Here is a 10,460-nt window from a genome sequence, read left to right as displayed (position 1 = left end):
CTAATATGTGTAACATCTAAAATTTTTTCAGTTCCCCAAGGACCAATTTTTGTTCCCTTGAGGGTAATCTCCTTCCCCATCCCATCCCCAATGCGAATGCATGCTGTAGAATAATGGGGAACATATATTAGGGTTTTCTGTAACATGGTGTGCATTTTTTGACCGATTTTTTGATGACTTTTAATGCAGAACTCTTTTCAAAGAAAACTTGTGGTGACCTTTGATACAGCTTATTCACTCGGTAATGCTTAATTCTGGTAATGACTGACCGTGCATAGCGCAGAGCTGGGTTTAAGTCCCAGCTTTGCTACTTAATGACTGCAAAATACTTAACTTCTGCAAGCCTCTGCTCCCTCTGCTGATAAAACTATTACTGACCTCACAGGTCGTTAAAGTTAATGGCAACAATTCATTGTCAACCGCAAAGTACCACAAAGCCAGAGATCATTCTTTCTAGCAAAGAAAAAGGAGACAAAAATTTCTTAGGATAAACACTAAGGTCCAGCATGGTCGGCCCTTGCCCACCTTTCCAGACTCTGCCTGCAGGACTCTGCTCCCACACCCTTTCTTCCCTCCGTTCTTCAAAGGGACCATGCCTCTTACCCATCGCGCTGTTTTTGCTCGTGGCCTCCCTGCCTGGAATGCTGCACCTGCACTGCCTTGCTAGCCTAGTAGTAGTAACCTTACCTTAGATATCCAGGATGGCATTAACTCTGGGAAGATTTCACTGACCCCCCAGACTTGTTCAGGGTTCTTACAGATAATCTCACACCACCGAGTGCTGACATTGAAGGCAATGTCACCTTCACCAGAAATCCTATAGTCCAATCTCCTTCCGCCACAGGAACGAGGAAGGCTTTCGAACATCTCCGTCCCACCACCGTGCCTGGCGCGCAGGACCGAGGGAATACAAGAGTGAACGAAGGCTCCCGGCCTGTCTCGACACTGCGCGTGCGTGCGTGCGTGCGTGGCACTGTCTTGTTTCGCGGAAGTTGAGAGGGGGGAGGCGGGAGGCCAGACCAGGTGACCTCCCTAGAGGCTGTGGTGCGAGCACTGCGCATGCCCAGCCAGCCCGCTTCCAGAACTTTCAGTGGAGAGGCTACAGGCGCAGCTCGCTCCCGCCTGTGGTGCCCGTGCTGAGGTGGCTGGAGGAACGCATCGAGAGAAAGGTAGTGGCTGAGCTCCTTGGGAGTTCTCCTCTCTGCCCCGTATCTGGCCCACAGCCCCCCGACCCCGGAGGCCACGTTTCCTTGGGGGACGTCAGGAGCGGGGCCTGTTTTGCAGTTTCCACACGAGGCTTGGGTTGACGCTGGAGGGACCAATGGCCTCCAAAGGGCTTGGTTATCGGGGCTGAGGCGGCCAGGTGAGGCTTGGGAGGGTCCTCCGACCATGGTTTGTAGTGACAGGGACAAGGCGTTTTGGACAAGAGAAAGGGGGTCCTAGGATCAGGAGCCGCGGAAGGCCAGCCTTGTTTATATTACACAGAAGGGGCTAATTTACGCCGCAAACAAGCCGGATGGGAGGGCTCGTGTGGAGGCCCCGCTGAGGGGTGGGACTGTTCCCCACCAAGCACCTAGGGGTAGGGGTGGCCCGTGGAAATGAAGGCTGACACTGTTGCCCTCAGCCCAGGCCTGTGCTGTCGCTTGTTTCCAAAGACGCCTTTCCGAAATTGCCTTGAAAGCTCTGAGAAAAAACCCCACTTTCCTGCCTGGGCAGAAGGACAGGGAAAATCCCATTGAAGCGCTGTTTATGGCTAGAGAGGGCTTTTAGGAGAAACAGAAACTCAGCAAGAGGATATTGCAGGCAGTTCTCACAGTCCTGGGAAAAGAGCCAAGGATTATCAGTGCAGTTGAAATCAACAGATAATTCCACTTTCCCTTTGGACGTGGTTTTAACCTGTTTTGCCCCCCAAAAATCCCCGACCCCCAAGGAACCAAATGCTCGGGTAACCTTCAAGAGCAGGATTGCAGGATTTTGTTTTCGTGTGTGTGTGGCAGGATTTTGCAGAGGCAGGGTTTTGTTTTCATGTGCGTGTCCGGACTTCCGCCTTTCTCTTTTTGATTATGGAATCCGTGTGGTCTGTTTAATTATGGACATAGTTTTAGAGTCTGTCACAGTGACAATAAGTCTTCCTTTTTGCTTGTGAAAGGGGAAGTTTCTTTTCATAATGAAATCCCCAGGCCTGTTTGAATTTTTGCAGGGTGGACTTCCCCTTCTCTCAGTAGGTATTGCTAGTTTTAAAGGACGCTGACTTGAAAAGGGTTTATTTCTTGAAAGTCTCAGAAGCCCCTACTTAGCATTCTGATTTTTTCTTTTTTCCTCTTTTTTTTCCCCCCATGCAGGGAGTCATTTCTTCCTTCCACAATATTCTTGTATGGTAAGGTGTCTGCAGGCAAATAATAGTTGTGTGTGTGTGTGTGGGGGGGGGGGGGGGGTTCAAGTCCTGTCCACTTCTCAGATAACAGAAGGGAACAAGTTTTACCTTTACTGATCTTGATACCTGGCCTCCTGGTTTATATTTTTTAGGTAAAGCTAGAGGATTGGATTAAATCTATTAACTATTCTGAGAGGGAATGTTAGGACATCATTTAAAGGACAGCTGTGGCTAAATTCTGGCAGTAATACATTTTTGCTCTGTGGTAGTCTGACGACCTGTTACCATAAGTTTTAAGCTGCTGCCTGATTGAAGAAAAATTATCCTGAAGAGCGAGAAAATATTTTTGTTTAAAAATCAATATTTATTTAAAGTGACTTACATTCACATTGTTTCGGTAAAATTACAAGAAAAATTCGTATTCTTCATTTACTCTTTATTATTCATTAATGTCATTTATCAAGCTGTTATTCTATACTTTTAGGACACAAATAGGAACAAAAATCTGCCCTCAAAGAGCTCACAGTTTTGTGGGGAGACAGTGTAGCGAGTCCTGTATTGGAAGTGGTATGATAAAGGACTGTACTCAATTATTGGAGGCGCAGAGAAGGTCACAGCTCTGGTTGAATTAGGTGTGGAAGGGAGAGTTGGTTGGAATTTGTTACTAGAAGATGAGTGGGGGAGGCATTTTGAGCAAGAGGCATGAGAAAAAGGATGTCAAAATTTGGAAACTGCAAGAACCTTGGTAGGATGAAGGGTACAGTGATAATATAATTGGAGTGGTGAGAAAGGTGGCTAGAAATACAGTAGCCACCGGACGATGAAGGGCCTTGTACATCTCTATGTGCTGAGCAAACCTTGAAGAGTTTTAAACAAAGGAGTGAGGTGAGGAGATTCACAAAGACCCCTGTTTACACTTATATCCACATCTGACCCTTGTCATTAAGCAATATCTTTAAATAATCTTATTTTACATTAACATTTCCTTATATCTGCGTAGTTTATATTTTAAAAATGTTTTTTCTATTTGTAGCCTGCTTATTCTGTCATCCCTGGAGTTTTTCTATTGGAGTTGTTTCTATTTCAGAATTCAAAAAATACCTCTTAATAGTTTTTGAAAGATTTTACTTTCTTGGGATATTTTCCTTTTTGGGAAGTATAGAGACAAGGGTTAAAACATCTTTATATCTTCTATAACATTTTAACAGATTACATGCCAGAAAGAGTAGATTAATTTTGTAATGCCCCCATCGATATATACATGTACCAGTTTCCCAATTCTTTTGTCATTTGTATTTATTTTGTTTAATATGTGAGACTTGGCACCTGAGATCAGTGCTTATTTCAGTTTCTTGTTGACCTTTTAGTTTGTGTTGGCTTAATACCTGAATCTGCTACCTTTTCAAGATCCCTTGTCAAGTGGAGTCAGAGTATTGACTTTCTAAATGTATGTCAGTTCTTTGCATATTTTATAGAAAACTTTAATCCATTTTTAGTTAAAATATCTGCCTTTTTGTTGCCTTCATTTCTTGCATAATTTTTATTGAAGTGTATCACATGTTCTAAGCAATTCTCTGTCCACTCAAAATATGGTATGTTGAAGTTCTAACCACCAGTACTTCAGAATGTGACTGTGTTTGGGGACAGAGACTTTAAAGAGGTATGAGGTCATTAGGTGGGCCCTAATCCATTATGACTGATGTCCTTATGAGAACATAAGGATGTAGCGATGTACAGAGAAGACCATGTGAGGACACAGGGAAAGGAGGGCTGTCAACAAGCCAAGGAGAGAGGTCTCACAAAGAAACCAACTGAGTTCACTCCTTGATCTTGGAATTCTAGTCTCCAGAATTGTGAAAAAATAAATTTGTTGCTTAAGCCACTCAGTCTGTGGTATTTTGTGTGACAGCCTCAGCTAATTAATATAACCAATAGACAGGGGGAAATAGGTGTATGTATAGAAAAGTGTATCAGCATTGTGGCTCAGTGGATTTTCACCAAATTTCAGTGACGTGACAATACTTTTCTTCTTCCCTAAAGCTATACTGTCAATGAATTTGCCTATTTTTGAACTATATAAATGGTACTGTGTATGTCCTATTTAGAGTCTCATCCCTATCACTAAACGTTTGTGAGATTCATCTGTGTCATGTATGGAAGAGTGTTCATTCACTTTAATTGCCCTGTTATATTCTATTGTATGACTTACCACGAGGTATATATTCAGTTAATGGACATTTTGATTTTTTCCCAATTTTGGGCTAAACTGAATGTTGCAGTTATGAATGTTCTTTGCATATTTTTTGGCGCATATATGTATGTGTTTGTTGAGTGTATTATTAGGAGTGGAATTGCTGGTTCTTAGAGTGTGTGTATATACAACTTAATTTGTACTGTTTATGCTTCCACCAGCAGTGAAAGAGGGTTTCATTGACCCTATATCCCCATCTATATTTAATATTATTAGGCTCATTGCCTTCTTTTTATCTTAAGTTTTTGCTGTTAACTGTTGAGAAGTTTTTCATTTTTACATAATACTGACCTATGTTCACTTCAGATATATTTTTTCCCCTTTCTTTTTTAAGTAGGCTTCATACCCAGCATGGAGCTTGAATTCACAACTCTGAGATCCAGAGTCACATGCTCTGCTGACTGGGCTAGCCAGGTACCCTGTAGTGTATAGATATTCAATAGTTGATGGTTTCAAGCTGTAAATTATTGTCTGATATTGTATAAAGAGTAGATGTAAGTTTCTTTTTTTTTTAATGGTCACGTTTTTATTTAAATTCCAGTAAGTAGGGGTGCCTGGGTGTCTTGTTAAATGTCTGACTCTTGATTTCAGCTCAGGTCATTGTTTGTGGGATTGAGCTCCACATTGGGCTCTGCACTGACAGTGTGGAGCCTGCTTGAGATTCTCTCTCCCCCTCTCTCTCTGCCCCTCCCCGACTCATGCTTGTGTGTTCTCTCTCTCAAAATACATAAATACACTTAAAAAAAATTCCAGTTAGCATATAGTGTATCAGTTTCAGTAGTAGAACCCAGTGATTGATCCTTTACATGTAATACCCAGTGCTCATTACAACCAGTGCCCTCCTTAATACCTATCATCCATTTAACCCATCTCTCTGCCCACTTCCCCTCCAGCAACCCTCAGTTCTCTATAGTTAAGAGTCTATTTTATGGTTTGCCTCTCTTCCCCCTGCCACCATGTTTATCTGTTTTGTTTCTTAAATTCCACATATGAGTGAAATAATATGGTTTTTGTCTTTCTCTGACTAATTTCACTTAGCATAGTACACTCAGGCTTCATCCATGTTGTTACAAATGGCAATATTTCATTCTTTTTTATTGTTGAGTAATCTTTCATCGCGTGTGTGTATGTGTGTATGCCACAAGTTCTTTGTCCATTCAGTAATTGATGGACATTTGGGCTATTTCCATAATTTGGCTATTGTCAATAAAACTAAAAGGCAGCCTTTGGAATGGGAGAAGATATTTGTAAATAACGTATCTGATAAAGGATTAGTATCCAAAATCTATAAAGAACTTACCAAACTCAACACCCAAAAAACAAATAATCCAGTTAAGACATGGGAATAAGATATGAATAGACATTTTTGAAAAGGAGACATATAGGTGGCTAGCATTCACATGAAAAGATACTCAACATTGAAAAGATACTCACATGAAAAGATACTCACCTCACACCTATCAGAATGGCTAAAATTAACAACACAGGAAACTGATGTTGGCAAGGATGTGGAGAAAGGAGAACCCTCTTACGTTGTTGGTGAAAATGTAAATTGCTGCAGCCACTGTGGAAAACAGTATGGAGGTTCCTCAAAAAGTTGAAAATAGAATTATCCTATAATCCAGCAATTGCACTACTAGATATTTACCCAAAGGATACAAAAATACTGATTAGAAGGGGTACATGCACCCCGATGTTTATAGCAGCATTATCAACAGTAGCCGAATTATGGATTTAAGTTTTTTGATCTCCAAATTAATATCTAATTTTCCCACCAAAGTTTTTTAAATAGTGATTTTTCTCTAGTTGCAATCAAGTAGTAGTGGCTGGGTCTGAAGACATCTGGAGGGTTGGCCAAAATAGCATCATGGACTGCCTCCATGTGGCCTCCTTCCCTAGCAGTATAGCCCAGGGGTTAAATGGCCCCTGAACACTTCACCTTGTGGGCTCTCTCTCCAGCAATATAGCCTAGGTAGCTGTAGTTTCTCCTATTCCTCCTCCTCCACTTTTTTCTGCCTTCATCCTTCCTTCTCCTTTTTCTCTTCCTCCTCCTTCACTATGTAGTTACCCACATTGGGCTCTGCACTGACAGTGTGGAGCCTGCTTGAGATTCTCTCTCCCCCTCTCTGCCCCTCCCCCACTCATGCTTGCATGTTCTTTCTCTCAAAATACATTTTTCTCTTCCTTCATACTGCTTCGGTTTACTGACTAGTGTTCTTTCATTTTAGCCTGAAGGACTCCCTTTAACATTTTTTTGTAGGGCAAATCCAATGGTAATGAACTCTCTTAGCTTCTGTTTATCTTGAATTGTCTTCATTTCTCCTTCATTCTTAAAGGGTAGCTTTGCCAGATCTAGAATTCTTCGTTGACAGATCTTTTTCCAGCAACTTAAATATGTAATCCTATTCCTTCTGGTCTCTAACATTTGTGAGAAATTGGCTGTCAGTCTTATTGAGGATCCCTTGTATGTGAGGAGTCCCTTCTCTCTTGATGCTTTCAGGAGTCTCTGTCTCTGTTTTGACCATTTGACTACCATGTGGATCTCTTTGGGTTTATCCTTCTTGGAGTTCATTTAGATTCTTGGGTGTGTGGATTCATGTAGTCCATCAGATTTGGGAAGTTTTCTGTCATTTATGCATATATTCTCTCTGTTACTTTTTATTCTCTTTCTGGGCCTTGCATTATGAGTCTACTGGTTCATTTGATGCTATTCTAGGTCCCTTAGGCTCCACTTTTTTTTTTCCTTTCTGCTTTTCAGACTCAGTATTTTTAGTTGTCCTGTTTTCAAATTGCTGATTCTTTAGCTGACTCACAGCTGCTGGTGAAACCCTCTAGTGAATTTTTCATTTCAGTTTTTTACTTACCTGCTCCAGAATTTCTATTTGGTTCCTTTTTATAATTTGTGTCTCTTTATCGATGTTCTCATTTTATTCACACATTTTCCCAGTTTCCTCTTATTCTTTGTACATGGGTTCCTTTAGCTCTTTGAGGATACTTAATGCAGTTGACTTAATATATTTATCTAGTAAGTCCACTGAATGTCTGGGCTTCCTCAGGAATGATTTTTTGTCAGTTCTTTCTTTTGATTGGGCCATACTTTCTTGTTTATTGTATGCTTTGTGATTTTTTGTTAAAAACTAGACATTGAGTATTGTGCTAACACTGGGAATCTGATCCTCTCACTCTTCAGGGGTTGTTGATTTTGCTTGTTGACTGCTGGAACTATCCATTGGTAACTTTCCCAAATATTTGTGCAAAGTAGATATTTCTTGTGTGTGGTTACTGAAGTTTCCATTTAATTGTGGTCAGCCAGTGACTTGACATACCTGTATAAATATAGGTCAAGAGAAGTAGAATGACACACAAAGCTTGCTCTTGTGTGATAGGATAAAACTTATTTGGAGTAAATTTCAGGAAGTTATCTGTGAAACCTGAATCAAAGTTGAATTCCGAAAATTACCTTTGTGTATTTTCTCTCAAAATGAGGAAATTACATCTGTCTTTGCAATATATATTTAATTCATACCTTAAGTAAAAGTTTTTCCTTTATCTATACATGTATGTTCACAACCTAATAACCATCCCCTTCAAATCTTACCACTAACTGGTACTCAACTCAGAATTAAATGGTGTTGTTTTGAAAATGTGCTCATTTTCTACCATTCAGAGGACCTGCAAGTTGTGAAATACAGGAAATAGCAACAAAAGCTAGCTTTTGGGAACTAAAAGCCCCTTTTGTATTGTACTCTGGTACCAGAAAAATCAAACTTGAATTTAAAATAAAACATATACTTCTTTTGAAACCAAAAGTGCCTATTAGTGTTTACAGCAAACGAATGTTAATATATCGCATTAACAACAAAGTTTATTCCAAATCTTTTTCTTTTTCTTTTTCTTTTTCTTTTTCTTTTTCTTTTTCTTTTCTTTTTCTTTTTCTTTTTCTTTTCTTAGAATCTCTGTCAGCCATGAAGATTGTATACGTTTTTTTTAAATAATTTTTAATTACAAAAATAATAGTTGCTACTGTTTTTCAGATTATAGAATTGAATGTGTATTTTCAAACCAAACTCGCCACTTACTGCAAGATACAATGTGCTTCTGGTAGGAATGGTGGTAGTGCTCCCAGCTGAAGTTGTGCTCTAACATTCTTAACTCATGAGGTCCATCATTGTGTATATGTTCTATTTTACTTTTTTCTTTGGTTTTGTGGTATTTGTTACTAGGTTTTGTGGTTTCTTGTATGTCATTGTTGAAAATCCTTTGTTCTTAGTTTGATAGTAAGTTTTTTTTTTTTTTTTTTAAGTTTATTTTGAAAGAGAGACCGAGCACACACATGCACAGGTGAGGGAAGGGCAGAGAGAGAGAGGGAGAAAGAGAGAATCCCATTCAGGCTCCACACTGTCAGTGCAGAGCCCGATGTGAGGCTTGAACTCATGAACCTTAAGATTAGGACCTGAGCTGAAGTCGGACACTTAACTGACTGAGCCACCCAGGTGCGCTGATTGTAAGTTTTTATTTTGAGTTATTTAGCCAGATGTAGACATATTATTAGTTACATTTGTTCCCTAAAAATGTATAATTCCAATTTAGTTTTTGCTTATTCCAAAAAAATACAGAATATGCTTTTTAAAATAGAGTCTCAAGTCTGTGACTTGAGATTTTAATGTTTCTAGTATTTGTTTTTCCTCAATCCGGTCTTTCTCTAAATAGCTAAATAATACTATACAAGCTAAATAATACGTTAGTGCCATAGGTATGTTTATTTATAGAAGTCTGTATGTGTACATAGACAGTGTATGTCTACAATGCTGATTCTGTGATTCTTGCCCCCTGGCTAAGCTGAACTTCTCTGAATGCTCCTTAGTTAAGTTTCACTTAGATTACTTTGAGCAGACAACTACAAATTCTGCTTACTTTGTCAAATCTTCCTTGACTATACCACGGCTCTAGGTCATCTATTCCTTTCCTGAATCCTTTACACTTATTTCCAGCATTTGTAATGTTGAATCATTTGCCCTATTCCCATTAGCATTCCTTGTGAGTAATCATGGAGCGTTGACAAGAATAGATGAGACAACATGTGTCCGCACACATTTCATTTATTTGTATTGATAACCCATCATCAGGAGATACAACTGCTCTACAAGATCTAAATTCATGAGCAGTATGCTTAGTATAATTCTTTATAACTATAATTGAAGATTTCTTTATGAACTGTTGAAATAAATAAGGAGGCTGTTAGATTGAGGTTGCTTGGAAGCCTACGCAAGCAAACCAAAATCTAAGCTGTAGTCAATACACTTGAATCTGAGAAAATAAAACTTAGGAACAACCAATCACAGATAGACAAGTAGGCTTTCCCAAATAAGGCACCTATTAAAGTCATAGCCAATCGGATAATTTCCTTGATTCATTTCAATATCTTTTCTATAAAAATCTCTCCCCTAGCTCCTGTCAGTGGAGTGTTCCTAACCACCTTTCGTTTGGTGCTGCCCATTTTGAATTGATGTATGCTCAAATAAAGTCTTGACAATTTCAGTGTGCCTCAACTCTTCCTTGCACAGAAGCTTTCCAAGCTCCTCCCTAGAACTGCTTTTAAGGTGGAGCTAGCTAGATCGTATATTATTCTCCTACTATGGTTGACTTTATTGCTGTGTGAAATTTTTTTTTTTAATTTAATTAATTTAGAGAGAGTGCATGCATGCAGGGGAGGGGCAGAGGGAGAGAGAGAGTCCCAGGCAGGCTCTGTGCTATCAGTGCAGAGCCCATGTGGGGTTCAGTCTCACAAATTGTGAGATCATGACTTGAGCCAAGACCAAGAGTTGGAGGCTTAAC

The 10,460-nt window shown here is 39.8% G+C and overlaps 1 protein-coding gene across 1 annotated transcript in view; it reads left to right on the top strand.

The window, feature by feature from the left end:
* The first annotated feature begins 1,002 nt into the window (after positions 1-1,002).
* ART3 (ADP-ribosyltransferase 3 (inactive)) overlaps positions 1,003-10,460 on the top strand; it is a 142,047-nt gene continuing 132,589 nt past the window's right edge. Inside the window, exon 1 of the mRNA XM_042984364.1 lies at positions 1,003-1,169. The gene's annotated coding sequence lies outside the window, so the exon portion shown is untranslated. The remainder of the gene's footprint in view (positions 1,170-10,460) is intronic.

Source organism: Panthera tigris, chromosome B1 (genome assembly GCF_018350195.1).
Source record: "Panthera tigris isolate Pti1 chromosome B1, P.tigris_Pti1_mat1.1, whole genome shotgun sequence".
NCBI lineage: Eukaryota > Metazoa > Chordata > Mammalia > Carnivora > Felidae > Panthera > Panthera tigris.
Note: the sequence above shows the minus strand (reverse complement) of the source record. Positions and strands in the feature narration are given on the sequence as shown.